This window comes from Mobula birostris, chromosome 6, assembly GCF_030028105.1.
Source record: "Mobula birostris isolate sMobBir1 chromosome 6, sMobBir1.hap1, whole genome shotgun sequence".
Taxonomy (NCBI): domain Eukaryota; kingdom Metazoa; phylum Chordata; class Chondrichthyes; order Myliobatiformes; family Myliobatidae; genus Mobula; species Mobula birostris.
This window is the reverse complement of record NC_092375.1, coordinates 149,560,395-149,579,517: the sequence shown is the minus strand read 5'-3', so window position 1 is coordinate 149,579,517 and position 19,123 is coordinate 149,560,395.

The window sequence follows — 19,123 nt, the reverse complement described above, 5'->3', positions numbered from 1 at the left end:
GCACACTCTTTAATTAACACCTTATGTGCAATTCTGCTCCCAACTATTCCAAGGGCAATCAACAAAGCACCAATTCTTGCTGGCAGAGATGGAAATGTGTGGTGCACAAACTATAGCTTAATTTGGTGAACAACTGAAGATGGAAGAGCATCATCCATCCGGTGGTAAATTAATGTTAGCATATCCTAACCCAGGTAAAATCACTTACTCATGAGAAATATGTACACATGGTTCCAATTTCTAGGACCCCTTTGTATTAAACCTTTCTTGCTGCTATCTTGATTCACCTAGTGACTTTGAATAACAATCATCCTTCAGGATCTGATCTTTTAAATGATTACATTTTACCCTATGGTTATGTTTAAGCACTTAGTTAATCAAAGATCTGGTTTCCTCCATCTGCCATTTTACTTCTACACATTGCTTTATTTTTACTGAGATCATAAATCAACTAGAATAATGATAACTTGTCTTTATACTGAGCTTTTAATGCATTAAAGTATCTCAAAGTCCTTCACAAGAGCATAACTACTCAAATATTGCCAGAGCCACAGAAGAGGGTGATTGAAAGCAAAAGCAGGTGAGACAATCTCTCATTCCTCTTCCATAATTCAGTAATATGATGGGTGATCCTATATCTTAGTTTTACCTTCCAGTCCAATTCCCAAGTATCTTCCTGTCCAAAAATCTGTTCAGGCCAACCTTGAATATTCTCAATGACTGAGGATCCTTTCTCCTCTTAGCCAGTGAATTCAAACCATTTGCTACCTTCAGTGATCAGGAATGTTTGTCTTATATCAGAATTGAATCCCGAGTCACATCTCCATCCTCTCCATCTGGAGAAAACTGTTTCCTGGCATCCACCTCGACTATATCCCTCAAAATTTTATTATGTCTCAGGCTTGTCAGATCTTATTCTATCTTTTCTAATGCTAGTCTCTCATTCTAGTGATTAGTCTGGTGAATCTGCACTGCATTCACTCCAAGGCAAAGTAGGTTTTCAGGAGAGATTAAAGTGGAGAGTGCTTAGATTTTCAGGGGAGGACATTCCAGAGCTTGAGGTCTAGCCTGCTGAATGCATAGACATTGTTAATCATGTGGAGGAAGCAGAGAACAGTTTGGTTGCAATATTTGGATGAATGCCTGGTTCATGAAGGCTGGTAGGCCTGAAGGAAGTTACAGAGGGAGGGAAGAGACACTGTGGGATCTTCATACTGTGAGGAGTAAATGTAAATCCTCTCCCCCTCCAGGGGTCTCCACATGGCCTCAAAGTTATGTTTTAACTCTTCTGAACCATGTCCGGAGGTTAGGAACCTGGGCAGACTTCTTGCGATACTGCATTCAAAATAGAGAGACTATGGTTACTAGGGCTCTGCTCATCACGGAAGAGCACAGTGGGACTTTAAGCCATGTATAATCATGGACAATAACCCTGGCAGAAAAAAAAAAACCCTTGTCCATGCTAACCAACTGTTAAGCTTGGATAGGTGCTTTAATAACAATGGGGGGTTTTGCTGAGAAGGTGAAGAGGGAGAGCTGTGGTTTGTTGTGAAAAGTATCCGTAGGCTACACCAGCAGGATAGATTGTTGGAGTACTTCAAAGATAATGTTGGTGGACTGAGGAAAGAACTCATTGCTGAACAAGATTACTATTTGATTGGTTGGAACCAAAGCAAGAAGAGTCCAGTCCCAACCAGCAGAACAATGGAGGGGGTTAGGGGTGGGTTAAGGGACATGATTTGTGTCAAAGGCTGTGAAACAGCAAATGAAGATAGTTACCAGAGGGGATACTCTTCTATCAAGGCTATGATGATGATGATCTAACAAAGCGGGATATCCATATATCTGGCTGGTAGATGTTGCAGGATTTACAGGAAGGAAAAATTCATTGTCATCCTGCAAATATGAAGAGTAAAACAGTACTAGTGATGGCTTGTTGGTTTTCAAACTCAGATGGGTAGACAGCAAATATTTTACCAGGACAAGTTGCAATACTTAAGTGGATTAACATCTACAGAAGAATTTCTTGAATGCATTGCCAATGACCAAACTTCTGTGAGTTTGTACTTGTAAATGCCACGAATGCAACATTGATCTTTATGCCACCAAGTTCTGATTGGAAGAGGCAGCTCAGTGGCAGAACAAGTAAAGATACTGCTCCACAGCTCCTGCAGTCTGTGTTCAATCCTAACCCTGGTCGCTGTCTGTGTGGAGCTTGCCAGCTTTCCATGTTGGCACGTGGGTTTCCCCCAGGGGATCCAGTTTCCTCCCACATTCCAGAGATGTTACAGTTACCTACTGAGAATTACACCTCATCTGTGTAGGTGAGTCGGAGAAACTTGGGGTGAGGGAATTGATGGGAGTGAGGGAGAACTTTTAAAAATTAATGTAGGGCTAATATGGGTGGGAGTTTGGTGGTTGGAATGGACTTGTTGGGATGAGGGGGCAGTTTGTGTGCTGTGTCAATAATTTAGGGACTCAACTTTGCCCCAAATGTAGGCCTTAGAACACCAACAAAGCAGATTCATATTTTGTTAGTGCATTGACTACACAAACTACTGGATGTTTGCAACAATATTGACTTTAAAAGATCAACACTACCCAAGAGGGTGCAGATGCTAGAAGAGGAGAATTTCAAAGTGTACACACTTTGTAGAGTGCAGCACACAGCACTGGAGAAACTCAGAAAGTCAGGCAGCACCAGTGGAGGAGAAAGCTTCAGTTAAGGGTCTCAACTGCCCATTGCCCTCCACACTTGCTTCCTGACCTGTTGAGTTTCTCCAGTAATTTCTGTGCTGCTCCAGATTCCAGCATCAGCCATCTCTTCTGTCCCCATACCTTGAAGAGACTTTGCCATGGAGTAGCAGACTGGAGGCACAAGTGGTGATGCTGTCCAGCAGATTGTTTGTTGAACACATTATATTAATTTACAAGATACCATTACCATATTCTGTTGCTCTCAGTACTTTACAAATACTTCCAAATAAGCTTCTGTTCCCAGAGCAAACATCTGTGAGCTGTGTAAAAGAGGCACACAGCCTTATTCCAGCTCTCAGGGAAATTAGTAATTACTCCCTACATCTGTATTGACACAATCTATACATGTAAGGCATAACATTCAAAGTGAAGTAGTGAACTTCAGCCTCTGTCTACTAACTCTTTGGTTTGGTTTCTAGTTCCTTTTAATAAATAAGTGGTAATGTCATTTGTGGGAACAGTTTTTGAGACATGAACAATTTTCTATAAATTGCTGGCAATGCAAGGACTCCCTCAAATTTGGGAAAGTCTCCTGAAAATGAATGTGTGTATTAGCACAAGATGAAGCAAATGAAGTCAATAGACTAATGTATTACAGAAGTACTGTGTGGTTAATTGCAGAAGGACGAGTAACCCCATGTTTGGTTTCCTTCCAAGTGACATAGTTGTCTATTTCTGATCCACGATCATAGCTGCTACAGGCTAATTGTAGAACATTAGTGAAAACAGCAATCTATAATTTTACTACAATTATAATGTTTCTATTATATGATAGCCAAAGTTTTGGCAGCTAAGAGCAGTATTTTGCAGAAGAATGCATGACACCATCTCCTAAAGAGATTTTCACCATTTCTATCTTGGTTTTTTCCAAAGCTGCTGGTAATGTTCTTAATGCAGTGGCCTGTTACAATCTGAAGCTCACCAACATTTCTGTAGAAGCATTATCAGTGTAATGGAATATACAGCAATAGCAACATGTGTACACATTAGGGTCTTGAACCACGCAATGAGTGGAGTATTCTTGTAGACATTATTCTTGTACTATGTCACGTGTTCAAGTGATCAAGCAAATGAAGTCACATAAGGGAAGGGTATTGACATTTTTATGTCCACTTGTGTCCAATATGCCATTTGCAAATGATGTCTCTGTAAGGTTCCAAACTTTGGACTTGGATGAAGGATGATAGTGTTTGCTTGTATCCAGTAAATGAATGTTTATGAATTAATCTTATCCTCCAGACTGAATCACACTGGAAATACAGGAAAGCCTTCCTTGTGCAAGAACCAAGGGAGAGAATTTGTGGACAATTCAATTCCTATGCAGGACGGCCATTGCACAATTGCTGACAAGGTTCATTAACTTTGACCTCCAGATGACGCTGATTAGGCCTCATCACTAAACAGTTCTACTGGCTCCCAATAGTTAAGTACTTTGAACGAGGATATGATTAGTTTCATCAAATAATATCTAGTATTTGTTCCATTATTACTTCATACAAATCAGGAGGCTCTTTGGCCCATTGCGTTTATGCCTGCTCTCAGAACACACCCAGTCAGTCATATTTTCCCACTTCCTTCCTTGTCATCTAATCTCTGTCACATCCCCAATCAGCTGCCCTGATTCTTCTGCCATAGGAGCAATTAATCTGCCAATAGCTCACTTTCAAGATGTGTGAGGAAACTGAAGCCCATGAAGGGACCCCACACAATAACAGGGAGAATGAACATACTCTACACAGGCTCCACTGTGAAGGGAAACTGCATCTCTGGGGTTCTATGGTAGCATTAACTATGGTGTCACCTTTTGCTTCAGATAGAATAGAAAATGAAGTTTAGTACGGTCTAAGGGAACTGCTATCAAGTCGGGTAAGAGGAAAAAACCTTCCCATTCCATTATTGGTGAATTATTAAAGGAGGCAGTGAACACGAGTGGTATGATAATTCTGCACAACTCTTTTTTTCCCCCTAAATTCTATTAAATCTGATAATGTCATCTGTTTACAAAGGGCCCAAAATGAAGGGCTGGAAATGAACGTGACTCCCAGCAGAAGAACACTGATGCCATTGCAGTGGGCTTTGCTTATCATCCAGCCGAGTGGATTGCTGGGAGTCAGTTACCTGCCTCTGAAACTCTGAACTTACAACTAATATCACCTTGACTTCACCTGACCGTCATCAGAAGGAGGATCAATAATCTTTGCGATCACTTAGCACTGGCCACACTTTGGCACTTGGTAAAAACGGCCTTCACTGTCTCTTGGTGTGCCAACGAGATGGCTAATCCTCATCGAACTGTAAGGTACTTTTCAACATTCTCAGTTCCAACAACTCTCAAAAGACAGCAGGAGTTTGGACTATAATAATAAAACTTTGGAATTTCCATCACTGACTGCTTCCTGAACCAATCGTGTCCATAGAAGTGCAGGAAGAGGTTGATACTCTAGTTCACTCAGACAACATTCAGGACTCCAGATGCTCCTAGAATTTGATAAGGTCCAGCTGAATGGAATTGGCCAAGATATCTGGTTTTACTTGGCTTAGCTCCAGTCATACTGTGCACAAACTTAAGCATATCAGCACCTTGGTTCTGTCAGAGTGCAAACCAAGTTAATTGGGAAGCGGATAAAAGTGTGCATCCTTTCACAGCCAGAATAACGCCTACAGCTGTAAGTCTCTCGGCTTCTTGTTCTGTAGTGCATTCAACATTGCACCGGATTTCCGCTTCCCTTGAGAGTGGCACCTCAGCATAGCAGTTACCTCAATGCTTTACAGCACGCCTGCTGTGAGACTGAGGTTCAATTCCCACTGCTGTCCATAAGGAGTTTGTACATTCTCCCTGTGACCTCATGGGTTTTCATTGCGTGCCTTGGTGTCCTCCCTCATTCCAAAGACATATGATTAGGGTTAGTAAGCTGTGTATACTGGAAGCATGGTGAGGCTCGCACAGTTCCCGCTGATTTGACTTGATGTAAATGATGCATTTCATTTTACGTTTCCAAGTTTGATATATAAGTGACAAATTATGCTAATCTTTAATTGTGTCCATTTGCACCCACAATCCCTCACAGGTTCTGTTCACTGCTGCAGAAAGATAGCAATAGTGCAGGGGTCCCCAACCTTTTTTGCACTGCAGACCGGTTTAATATTGACAATATTCTTGCGGACCGGGGGTGGGGGGGGGGGCGCGTAGGGTTGCCAATGGACAAGTGTAGCAGTTAAATACGTTGTGTTTACCTCGAGAAAGACTACAATGACCATGAAGCCTTGTGCGGGCACCACTGCGCATGCGTGACTTGCTCATGCGTGTACGTCCCGATCTTTTTCTACAAGTCCTTTTTGGCGATTCTGTCCGGTGGGGGGGGGGGTGTTAATCACGACTGGAATATAGGTGATAAGTGGCTAATACACTCAATTTCGCTTCTAAAAGGGTTTATCTAACGGATTTAATATTAAACACGCAGCACGTATTTTCCTCGCATGAATATAGTGATAAGTCAATTATCAGGGGAGCTTGAAGTAAGTGTTGAACGAACTTCCAGTAGAAGTGGTAGAGGCAGGTTTGATATTTTCATTTAAAGAAAAATTGGATAGGTATATGGACAGGAAAGGAATGGAGGGTTATGGGCTAAGTGCAGGTCGGTGGGACTAGGTGAGAGTAAGCATTCGGCATGGGCTAGAAGGGCTGAGATGGCCTGTTTCTGTGCTGTAATTGTTATATGGTTATATAAGTCACTTATAAGTCAATAGCATCATAACATTTTAAGTAACGTTTGTATATTAAACACACAGCACATATTTTCCCCATATGAACATATAAAATTATTGCAACACACCAACATCGCTGAACCAGTGGGAGTCCTGGGCTTGTTTCCCAGCAACAAAACGGTCCTATCGAGGGGTGATGGGAGATAGCGATACTCGAAGGGGGTTCCTTATGTCCAGTCTATTCTGCAATTTAGTTTTCGTTGCATTCATTGCAGAGATATGTTGGAAATGGAAGCAACGTTTTCAGTGCTTTCGTGGCTATTTCAGGATATTCAGCCTTGACTTTGATCCAGAATGCCGGCAGAGATGTTATGTCAAACATACTTTTCAGCCCGCCGTCATTTGCAAGCTTGAGGAGTTGATCTTCCCGTGCTGACATGGATGACGCGTGCATGATAACCTCGCATGCGTTCAAGTTCAACAGCGCGTGACAGGGAATGAGGAAAGGTGCAGCTGGCTCATATCACCAAATCATATTGTTTCCTCGCAGCCCGGTAGCACATGCTTTGCGGCCCGGTGGTTGGAGACGGCTGCAATAGTGCACAGCTGGCACAGCTCTAGTGGTCCCAGTTCAATCCTCACAACTGGCGCTGTCTGTGTGGAGTTTGCATATCCTCCCTGTGCCTGTATGCATTTCCCCTTGGTGCTCCGGATTCCTTCCACATCTCAGAAAATGTGCCAATTGGTAGGTTTAATTGGCCACTAAATTTCTCCCTGTGTGTTGAAGAGTGGTAATGGCAGAGCCGATAAGAGTGTGAAAACAAAATATATTAGGTGCCGTTAGTGTAAAAGGAATGGGTGCTTGGGAACCAGTGCAGAACTGTGAATTTGAGGTCCAGTTTCTGTGTTATATTGCTCTTAGACTCCGTGATTCTATAGTTGATGTCTACTTGCTCAAATACAGAAGGGGGAGGATCCTCACTCTGAGCTGGTGTACAGTATGTCACAGTGGCTGATTACCATCTGTGTGCCTGACAACCGGACTCTACAACAGGAAACTCATTCTGAGATCTATTGTGACAGAGGTTACCAAAGGGACAGAGAAAAGATTCAAAGATGCACTCAAAGCTTCCTTGAATAAGTCCAATGTCCCCAATCACTGCTGGAAATTTCTGTCCGATGACTGGTCAAAATGGAGAGGAGCATTTGGGATAGTTTTGAGAGCTTTGATGCTTTTCGTCAGGAGCACACAGAGGCTCTGTATAAACAGTGGGAGGGGTGCGCCATTTCACTAAAAAAAACACATGTCTGCCCCAACTGTGGAAGAGACTGTGGTTCCCACACTGGCCTCAATTGTCACTCAGAACTTAAACTGAAGTCAAAGCATATCATCCTTAATCCCAAGGGACTGTTGATGAAAAGGAAGGCAAGGATGTCAGGCAAGGCCCCGAGCAGTTTCTTCTCTGGTGCGTGACAACAGTACAGCCATTGTACAAAAACCTAATCTACTTCCCTCTCACATTCAAATCATCCTTTACATTTTCCAATTCCCAGAAGCCTTTCCATCAATTTGATCTTAATACTGTATGTGTTTGCTATCGATTTTCAAATTTAATTTGTAAATAATAAATTTCTGTAATGGAATTTGTATATTGTATATTCCCGTTCCGGCCCATGGACTCCTCTTATACCATGATGAGGCCACCCTCAGGGTGGAGGAGCAACACATTATATTTTGTCTGGGTAGTCTCCAACCTGCTGGTATGAGTATCAATTTCTCCTTCCGGTAAAAAAAAATTCTCTTTCCCTCTCTTCATCTTCTATTCCCCACTCTAGCCTCTTATTTCTTCTCATCTGCCAATCACCTCTCCCTACAGGCCCTCCTCCTTCCCCTTCTCCTATGAGACAACTCCTCTCCTATCCGATTCCTTCATCTCCAGCTCTTTATCTTTCCCACCCACTTGGCTTCACTTATCACCTTACAGCTATCCTTCTTCACCCCTCCACCCCCCCACCTTTTTATTCTGGTGTTTTCTTCTTCCCTTCTAGTTCTGAAGAATTGAAATGTCGACTGTTTGCTCATTTTAATGGATGTTGCCTGATCTGCTGAGTTCCTCATGCATTTTGTATATGTTGCTTTGGATTTCCAGCAATTGCAGAATTTCTTGTGTGTATATTGTAAATGCCAGATTGCACATTCTTGAGGATAACTTGGAAGTTATCTGTCAATCTAATAGTATATATGACTTGAACATCCCTTTAATCTTGAACATTAAGCATATATTAGGAACAGTAAATGACTGACTGGCTTACATTGGTGTGGATGGTACATTCCTTAATACGGGTAACACTAATTGGGAATCAGGAGAATGACACAAATTTTAGCATAAAGCCTATGGAAATTGATTTCTAGACTAAAGGTGATCTTAGTTTGATTAAAAAACATCAGAAAATGATGACCACTTCTTGCTTCTGAAACAAGATGATATCGTAAACTCTGGTCAAATGTCCACTCAGCTTAATAAACTACATTGTACAGAACAAATAATCATAATTTTGCATAAACCGAGAGCACAAGATGGGTACAGCAGCCGTGCAGATGGGCAGCTGTACAGAGATGAGCTTTCACTGTCCTTCACTGTACAATTCTCAACAAGCTTTCACCTTTGATACTATGTAGTCCAAGTCCTTCACTTGCAGATGTGCTTTGCAAGCTCTCTCCCAGGAACAAGAAGCCCTTACTGTAAAACATTATGTTGTTCCTAAACATATAATTATATAGGGGGCTTATTATATTTAAAATGGATGGATGTTTAAAATTAAATTGGTTTTCTAAAATATTTTACTGATGATTCATCGTGGCATTTCATAGATGGGATTTTAATGGTGACAGAAACAATTGCAACAGGATTGTGTTGTGTTGTGTCCTTCCATGCTCCAGCTATACTTTTTTGTAACCTAACCAAATAACGACATTTATTTCTCTGGCTAATGCCAGGCAGAGTTAGAATGGGGAGTAATTAAAATGGGGGAGTTTTCCTTGCTGCAGTGCAATTATTTTTAAGACTTGTGGTGTGGAAAGGGTACAGTTTAAGCAGAGTGTTTATTTGCTGTTTTTAACCACAAGTCTATATACATCTTAACGTTGATTACTGTTTTGAGGAGCTACTCAAAACAAAGAGACATCTTGTGTGGAATAATTTTGCAAGCACTCTATGTTTGAGTAGTGTGAGTGCGATATTAATTGTTTTAAAAATAAAAACATTATTAGGAGCTTTTTAATTAGTTTCGCAGTCAAATCCAGGTTTTCTTAAGTCTTTGATGTGCTAGCAGTATCACCATTAGAAGGGCAATCTGCCCACCTTTCATTTCCATAACAACATTAGATTTATTCAGTTTAAAATTTCTTAAAAGATATGATCCATATTATATACCTTGCATGTTGTATACTTTAGTAATAAATGCAACTATTAAATTTAGTTAGGTTTGAACTAATTTATTGATAGCAATTTTATCTATATGCAAATAAATGAATAAAAAAATGACCACTTCTTGAGACTACATGCCTCTTAAAAAATAGGAAGGAGTGATGCTGAATAATACCAATCACGACAATCTGCCAGTTGTGAGTTGATTATTACAGCACAATAGTTACCACATCATAGGGTTTTGCTATAACTACCCTCAGTTCCCATCAGAACTGTTCTCTTTCTGTAGTTTCTTAACTCATTGGCTGTACTCATTTAGCAATTCACAAAGTGAATAATACAGAAATCATCACTCATTTTCACCACTAAATCTAAGTCATAGTCTTTGGGTGGAGCAAGTCTGATTTGATGAAAAGCAATTAACACTTTCTGAGCTGTAGCATATTATTTGTTTCCTTTTTCAAAATTCAATTGAGTCAATTTTGAAGCAGGACTTCCTGATTTATTGATTAGTTCAAATTTTTTTTCACAGTCTAAAGATCTAAGAAAATAGTTTCTGTACAAATTTAGGTGCCCATAACAAAACACTGTAAACAAATGATCGCTTCATGAATTTAGCCTTGCTGACCTCTGTTTCATATTCAAAAAGAAAAGTGAACCATCATATAGTTTTCCCTTTAAATATGAAGAACTAATATCAGAGAGTCTGCTATCAACACAAGACTTCCCCTGAAGAACACTCACTCAATCAATTGTTGTGCAGGCTTTAATAATTCCAGTAAGCCAATTTCCCCAATCCACAAAACAGGTGGAACTCCATGGAACTAATTCATATTTAGCAGACTCATTGCTTATAGCTAAACTCATTTGATTGGTTCCTCCTGTCTCTTAAGACTTGGTTAGAAGTACATGAAAGTACTTGTACATGGGACTTTACCAGGCAAATTAGGCCTAACGAAAAACTTGTATGAGTTACAACAGATGTTGCTGATGTTCAATTAAATGACAGGAGACTTTGTGTCTTGTTGCATTACCGTCATATTGAAGTCTAAAAATCATATTCCTAGTCAATAATTACAAGGGCTGTAATGTATTCTGGTTTAACTGCCCTCATTTGATAGTTCATAAACAATGCAGAGGGATTTTATTAATGCTGTTTCCCAACTTCCTGTACATAACTAAGGTTGTAATCATTATTAGGTACTTGAGTAAAATCGAAGGTTTGATTTGTAGGCCAAAAGTCGTTAACATTTTTGTAAAGACAATTGAATCGGAGGACAAATTCTGCACTTAGAAATATTTAAGTGGAAGGATAGAATAGAATTGCAACATGCTTAAAGCAAAATTCACAACTAAAAGGTAGATCAAAGATTTGGTTTATGAAAGACCATAGCTGTCACATGTTAATGGAAGGCTCCATATTCCTCGAAACATTTTATTTTGCTCTATCTCTCTTGCCAAATAGATGATGCAGTTGAATGGTCCCAAAGTGCGTTCATGTTTGTGTGATGCGCTAATGACGGTCAGCCTATCAGAGTAGTGCAACGCTATTACAACTCGGAGTGCTCCAGAGTTTGGAGTTCAATTCTGGCACCATTCTGTCCGTCCTCCCCGTGGAATGCATGGGTCCTCCGAATTCACTCCACAGTCCCAGGATGTACGAGGTAGCTTGATTAGTCATTGTAAGTTATCTGGTGACTAGGTTAGGATTAATGGGGTTTGCCGGGGGTTGCTGAAGCAGTGATGCTTGAAGGGCTGGAAATGTCCAATCCATGCTGTAACGCTAATTAAATAAATAAACTAAACTGAATAATAATTCAAGATCGTGCCAACATAAAGATAGGCAGCTGACTACCAGTTGCAAATTCATCATTTCTCAAAGTTGAGAGGAAGAACAGGCAATCTTGGTTAAGGGAAACCGCAACATGATTAAATGAAATGTAAGTGGAAGTCCTCAGATTTTATTTTGAGTTTCATAGAGTCACAAAGTTGTACAACACAGAAACTGGCCCTTCAGCCCATCGAGTGCATGCTAACCTATTAGCCCATCTGCACTAATTCCATTTGCCAGTTTTGTTTCTACATTTATTTCTGCAGCTCATCTAAATGCCTCTTAAACATAGTGATTATATCCAATTCCACCATTTCCTCTGGCTGTGAGTCCCAGATATCAACCACTTTCTGTATTGGTTTTAGCTGGATGCCATTCTAAAGTGAGACATGACAATTAGCCATGTCATCGCCAGCTGAGGACAATTAATAAATTTAACTGTGATGTTAATCGTCATTTAGTGAAACCTGCAGGAAATGTTGGTTGAAAATGGTTTTGGGGTCTCAAAGATATGGATCACTTCACCTTGGATTAAAGGCAAGAAGTATAGGATTATCATCAATAAATCTAATAGGAACGCAAGTAAAACTTCTTTGCACAGAGCAGCTGAAATTTGAATTTTGCTGTTATGTGGCAGAGGTGAGGTAAATGTGGGTGTGTTTAAGGACAAGCCAAATAGAAGCATGACAAACAAAGGTCCTCGTTTTGCCTCAGGGACTCATTAGGTTGGCCTAATGGAGATGATTGGGTTGAATCAGAATGATGACGTTGTTCTGGGTTCACTGAGACAGTGGACACTCCCAGTCACAATAACAAATAAATAACCATAAAGACAAGAAAACAAAATAGTGTTCTTTTTCACTTTCTTCATACACTTTTGATGCAGGGGTTCAACCCAAAATGTGGATTCCACCCCCCCCCCCACAGATGCTGCCTGACCTTCTGGGTTTTGCCAGCAAATTGCCTATTGTTCCAGATTCCATCATCTGCACGCTGTTGCATCTCCATACACATATAATGTTTAATTATTAAACAAACTGGGGAAAGAGTCCTGACTATTGCAAGCTAACTAACAAATAATCTATCTGCTATTAAACTGGGTGGGAGGACAATGCACTGTAGAAGAGGGAGACTAGAGTCCTGTCTTGGAGTTGGAGGACTGTGTGTGCATGTTGGTGGGTGGGTGGGATGGAGGAAGGGGTTATATTGCTGTTATATTGTTTTGTTGCTTGTTGCATTCTGTGGTGTTCTACCGAGCATTGTGGGCATTGTTAGTACCAGAATGTGTGGCGACAGTTGCGGGCTGCCCCCGGCACGTCCTTAGGTTTGTTGGTTGTTAACGGAAATGAAGCATCTCACTGTATGTTTCCATGAACAGTCAGTGGGTGCCGTCCCGAATCCGGCTATGCACCTCCATCCTCTCTGATCTTGCGACAGCACTGAGTACAGCCTCTCCTCTAGTTTGTTCTCGCTGGCCGCCTTGGCATCGCCCGCCGCCGCCCCCGCCGAACTCGAGCCCGAGGCCATGTCGGTTTCCATGAACATGTGATAAATAAATAAGAATCTGAATCTAATGTGACAAGATGTGCAGTTAGAAGTGGCAGTCATGTGACTAAACTTCCAAGAAACTGTCCAGTCAGAGACAGCAACCTTAATTGGAACCCATTTGCTATAATTTATGTTGTTATTTTCCTTCTCCATTGTTCTACCATATCAAACCACTCCAGTTTCTACATCATGTTCAACAAGACATGATAAACCTTAAAATTTACAGCAGCCAAAAAAAAGCACCAGCCAATGACTATCAGAAGCAATTAAGCATTTCCTACTGATCAAGTAAAAAAGTTGATTCTTTTGCTATTGTGTAACTAACATTTTGTTTTACAATTCCAATTACACCTTACTACTTTAACAACAGGAATTCTGCAGATGCTGGAAATTCAAGCAACACACATAAAAGTTGCTGGTGAACGCAGCAGGCCAGGCAGCATCTCTAGGAAGAGGTGCAGTCGACGTTTCAGGCCGAGACCCTTCGTCAGGACTAGACGAAGGGTCTCGGCCTGAAACGTCGACTGCACCTCTTCCTAGAGATGCTGCCTGGCCTGCTGCGTTCACCAGCAACTTTTATGTGTGTTGCTACACCTTACTACTTAATTACTTGAACTGTTAGCTCCTGGTGGAGCATGGCCATCAATGACCTCCTGTCTCCATCATCCTCTGAAGTCGATGGTGTGGTTGGAGTTCATCAATGCTTCTGCAATGCATTGCATCCTCTGTATAGGGGGTTTGGCCTATACAGCTTCACCAGAGCCACGTAGGCCAGCCTTACACGTTTCCACCTCTAATGACGGGGACAGAAGGGTTGGACTTGGAGAGGTTTACTACTTAGGAGCACAACAAAAAAGTACAAAGGAAGGTTGTTTCTGTGTGATGACATACCAACTTAATCGTGGAAAATGCCACCTTAAATTACTTTTGCAACTCTCTCAGATTTGCAGCAGATAAGTACATTTGTTGTCATTGTGAATCAGAACTTATTTCAATACCCAATTAAAGTCTGTTTTTCCCCTAACAAATAATATTTTAGTTGGATCTGCATGTGGGAAAACATCTTTAATAAAACTGAAATTTCCAGTGCACCAAGAAACACTTCTTGGACAATGAAATGATTATTTATAATCATTTTATCAACCTCTTGCTATGCAGAAAGCAATATTTCATTTTGATCAGATACAAGTAGACAAAGTTTTGTCCCAAGACATAGAGTTCCTGTTAATTTTCTCTTATATTTTAATAATTCCCACATCTGTCCTTGCTAATGTGGGTCACAACTCGTGGAAGCATTTTTTCAAACTCTCTCAGTGGCCATTTAAAACAAGCCTTCTTATATTGGCATCTATCATTGACTCTTTTCACTTGATTTAATTTACATGTGTTTTTGATGAGATGAGCAATTTGTGCAATCTCCTAGGGCAACCCCAAAGAAATTCCTGTTCTAATAGAAAAACAGACAAAAATACTGCAGATACTGGAAACCTGAAGCAAAAGAATTGAGAATTGGAAATACTCAGCAGACTGGGCAGTACTCGTTGCATGCAAAGCAGAATTAACAAATTGAGTCATGACTTTTAATTAGAAATGGAAATTCTGATTGGTTGGTAGTGCTAAACTCTGTAGCTGCTATTTCTGAAAATAGGTCTCATTGCTCTTGACAGGGTCTGAAATTTTAGACACTACAACTTTGAAGCAAGTCCACAGTCAAGAAAGTGTGTGAGGTGGAGGGAGGGGGCAGGCTAGGAGTGTTAATGAAAAATAATGTAAAGAAAGGAGAGGGTAGAGGGAGAGTTGTTCATCGGGCAAATGTTATTTGCTTACGAGGGAGACTTTATTCTAAAGCAAATTCATAATCAAGCATTTTAGTATGAAAAGATGGAGAAAAATAATGGCAAATTGCTAAGAGAAACAATGAAAGTATAAATACAAAATAGTGAAGAAGGTTGCAGGTGCAAATAGTGGACGAAGAAAGGCAAAGATGCAGTCCAAATCTCTGTGACTGTACGACAGGAAATCCTTACCCAAGCACTCAGCTACAGCTACATTTCCAGTCCAAAGGTTTACATTATTCCACCTTCACTCTGTCCTTTCTGTCATTGGCTCCTACATTGAGAAAATAAAATTCAGTCCACGCTTGAGAAACATTGTATGAGTCTATTTATTTATTTAGAGATACAGCAAGGTAACATGCCCTTCCAGCCTGATAGGCCCATGTGACCTATTAACCTACAAACCTATAAGGCTTTGGAATGTTGGAGGAAACCAGAGTGCTCGGAAGAAACCCATGGGGTCACGGGGTAATGTAGAAACCCCTTACAGATCATTGTGAGATACAAGTACATCAAGGTAGTACAAAGGGAAAAGCAATAACAGAGTAATATTACGGTTAGATTATGAGGACACTCAGTCCTCTTCTATTGTCATTTAGTAATGCATGTATTAAGAAATGATACAATGTTTCTCCAGAATGATTTCACAGAAACACATGACAAACCGACTTAAAAACTGACAAAAACCACATAATTATAACATATAGTTACAACAGTGCAAAGCAATACCGTAATTTGATAAGTACAGACCATAGGCACGGTAAACATCTCAAAGTCTCTCGAAAGTCCCATATCTGACGCAGACGGTGAACCTCCAGCGCCGCAAACTTGCCGATGCAGCATCCTGGAAGCACCCGCCCACAGTCTGACTCTGAGTCCGTCTGAAAACTCCAAGCCTCCGACCAGCTCTCTGACACCGAGCACCGAGCACCGTCTCTGCCGAGCGCTTAGACCCCGGCCCCGGCAACAGGCAATAGGCAAAGCTGTGGATTTGAGGCCTTCCCCTCCGGAGATTCTCGATCGCACAGTAGCAGCGGCAGTGAAGCGGACATTTCAGAAGTTTCTCCAGATGTTCCTCTGCGCTTCTCACGGCTGTCTCCATCAAATCAGGATTGTGCACTAGGGGGCCCCTAGTTAACATGAATCAATATCAGTTCGGAACGGCCGCGCGCGCTGTGTCGCGCTGCCATCTTCTCCATAAGAACATAAGACTTTGAAGCAGTATTAGGCCACTCGTCCCATTGGGTCTCCTCCACCATTCAATCATAGCTAATTTATTAACCCTCTCAATCCTATTCTCCTACCTTCTCCCTGTAACCTTTGACAGCCTGACTAATCAAGAACCTATCGACCTTCACTTTAGATAGACTCAATGACTTTGCCTCAACCACTGCAGATTCACTACCCTCTGGTTAAAGAAATTCTTCCTCAGCTCTGTTCTAAATGGATATTCCCTCTAGACTGAGGCTGTGCAGTCTGATTCTAAACCCACCCACTAAAGGAGATATCCTCCCTACATCAACTCTGTCCAGGCCTTTCGAAGTTGGATAGATTTCAGTGAAATCCCCCTCATTCTTCAAAACTCCAGAGAGTACAAGCCCTGAGCGTCAAATGCTCCGTACACATTAACTCTTTAATTCTTCGAATCATTCTCATGAACCTCCACTGGAGGTTCCTAAGGGTTCCTTTACCTTAAGCTCACTACTCAAATTTGGTTCATTACACAACACCCAATCCAGAATTGCCTTTCTCCTATTCAGTTCAACCACAGTCTGTTATAAAAAGTCTGTTATAAATAGGCAAACTGCAAATTCCCTCTCTTGTGTTCCAGCACCAGACCGATTTTCCAAATCTACTTGCATATTGAAATCCCCATGATTATTGTAACATTGCCTTTCTACATACCATTTCTATCTCCTGTTTTAACTTGTTGCCAAAATCCTGCCTGCTGTTTGGAGGCCTGTATATAATTTCCATAGGGGTCTTTTTACCTTTGCAGTTCCTTAACTCTACCCACAAGAATTGTACATCTTCCAATCCTACGTCACCTTTTCCTCAAGGATTTGACTTCAGTTTTTACCAACAGAGTCACTCCAAACCCTCTGCCATCCTGCGTGACCTTTCTATACAAGGTGTATCCTTTGATGTTAAGCTCCCAACTATGATCTTCTTTCAGCCATGATTTAGTGATTCCTATAAAGTAGTACCTGCCTGTCAATCTCTAATTGTGCTCAAGATCGTCTACTTTATTGAATATACTGTAGGCATTCACATATAACCTCTTCAGTCCTGTATTCGTCACCCTTTTTAATTTTGCCCCCATGTTACACTTCAACTTGTCCCACTGACTGCAAATTTGCCTTATCATCTGCCTGTCCTTCCTCATAATCTCACTGCACAATGCATCTACTTGTCTACCAACTGGCCTATCCTCAGCCCTATCACTCCGGTTCCCATCCCCTTGCTAAATTAGTTGAAGCTCTCCCCAACAGCTCCAGAAAACCTGCCCACAAGGATATTGGTCCCCTTCAGGGTCAGGTGTAACCCATCCTTTTTATGTAGTTCATACCTTCTCCAGAAGAGATCCCACTGATCCAGAAATCAGAAACTCTGCCCGCTGCTCTAATTCCTCAGATATGCTTTCATCTGCCAGATCATCTTATTCTTACCTTCACTGGCACGCAGCACAGGCAGAAATATGGAATTACTACCCTGAAGGTCCTGCTTTTCAGCATTCTCCCTATATTCTCTCTTCAGGACCTCCCCTCATGTCCTATCGATGCTGTTGGTACCAATGTGTACCACGACTTCTGGCTGTCCACCCTCCCACTTTAGAATGTTGTGGACCTAATCCAAGATGTCCCTGACCCAGGCACCTGGAAGGCAAATACCATCCCGGTGTCTTTATTACAGCCACAGAATCTCACGTCTGCTCCCCTAACAATGGAATCTCTTATCACTACTATACTTCCCTTCTCCCCCCTTCCCTTCTGAGCCACAGGGACAGAGACCTGCTTGCTGCGGTTTCTCCCTGGTAGGCCATCCCCCAACAGTATCCAAAGTGGTGTACTTATTATTGAGAGGAATAGCCACAGGGGTAATTTGCACGAGATGTCTATTCCCTTCCTCTCTCCTGATAGCCATCCAAGCACACGCCTCCTGAAACTTAGGGTTGCAGGAGGAACATTACAAAGAAAGTGCAGTGTAGACAAGGGCCATGTTGAAGTGGATTATAAGATCAAGAACTCATCTTTATTGCACAAGGTGCCCATTAATATTTTTTATAACAATGGGATAGAAACTGTTCTTGAGCCTGGTGGTTAGGGTTTTCAAGATTATCTATATGTGATTTTGAGATTGTGTGTATCGTTGACCACCATGTCTTCCCTTGAGCATAATTCAGTTCTTGGCTGTCCCCTTGCTGTGTCAGATATTCAATGTTAAAGCATCTTTGTGGTTTTCCACCCAACCACCATGTTGAGTCACTTTGCCCAAATCGTTCATAGAGTTCTGAAATTACATTGTGGTTTGCTCTCTCGCCATTTAAGTCAATGCAACATTGTACATCTATATTGTTGTGAAGGGTGACATTTCACCAGAGCTGGTGGTCAGTGAAAAGTCACGATTTCTTGATAACCTCCTCTCTTTGTAAGAACTGCTGATTTCAACAGTGTGGGATACTGCTTCAAACAATTGAACCCATTGCTGTAGATCTCAAATTATCTCACTTATTATACAACACTTTTAGAGCAGTTCATGGTTGAGCCCACTGGAGGATCAGCTATTCTGGATTGGGTGTTGTTCAATGAATTGGAATGGATTAGAAACCTTAAGGTATAAAGAACCCTTAGGGGAAAGTGATCATAATATTCACCCTGAAACTCGAGAAGAAGAAGCCAAAGGTAGATGGATCAGTATTACAGTACTGTCAAGGGAATTACAGAGGCATGAGAGAGGATTTGGCCAGAATTGATTGGAAAAGAACACTAGCAGGGCAGCAATGGCTGGAATCCTTGGTA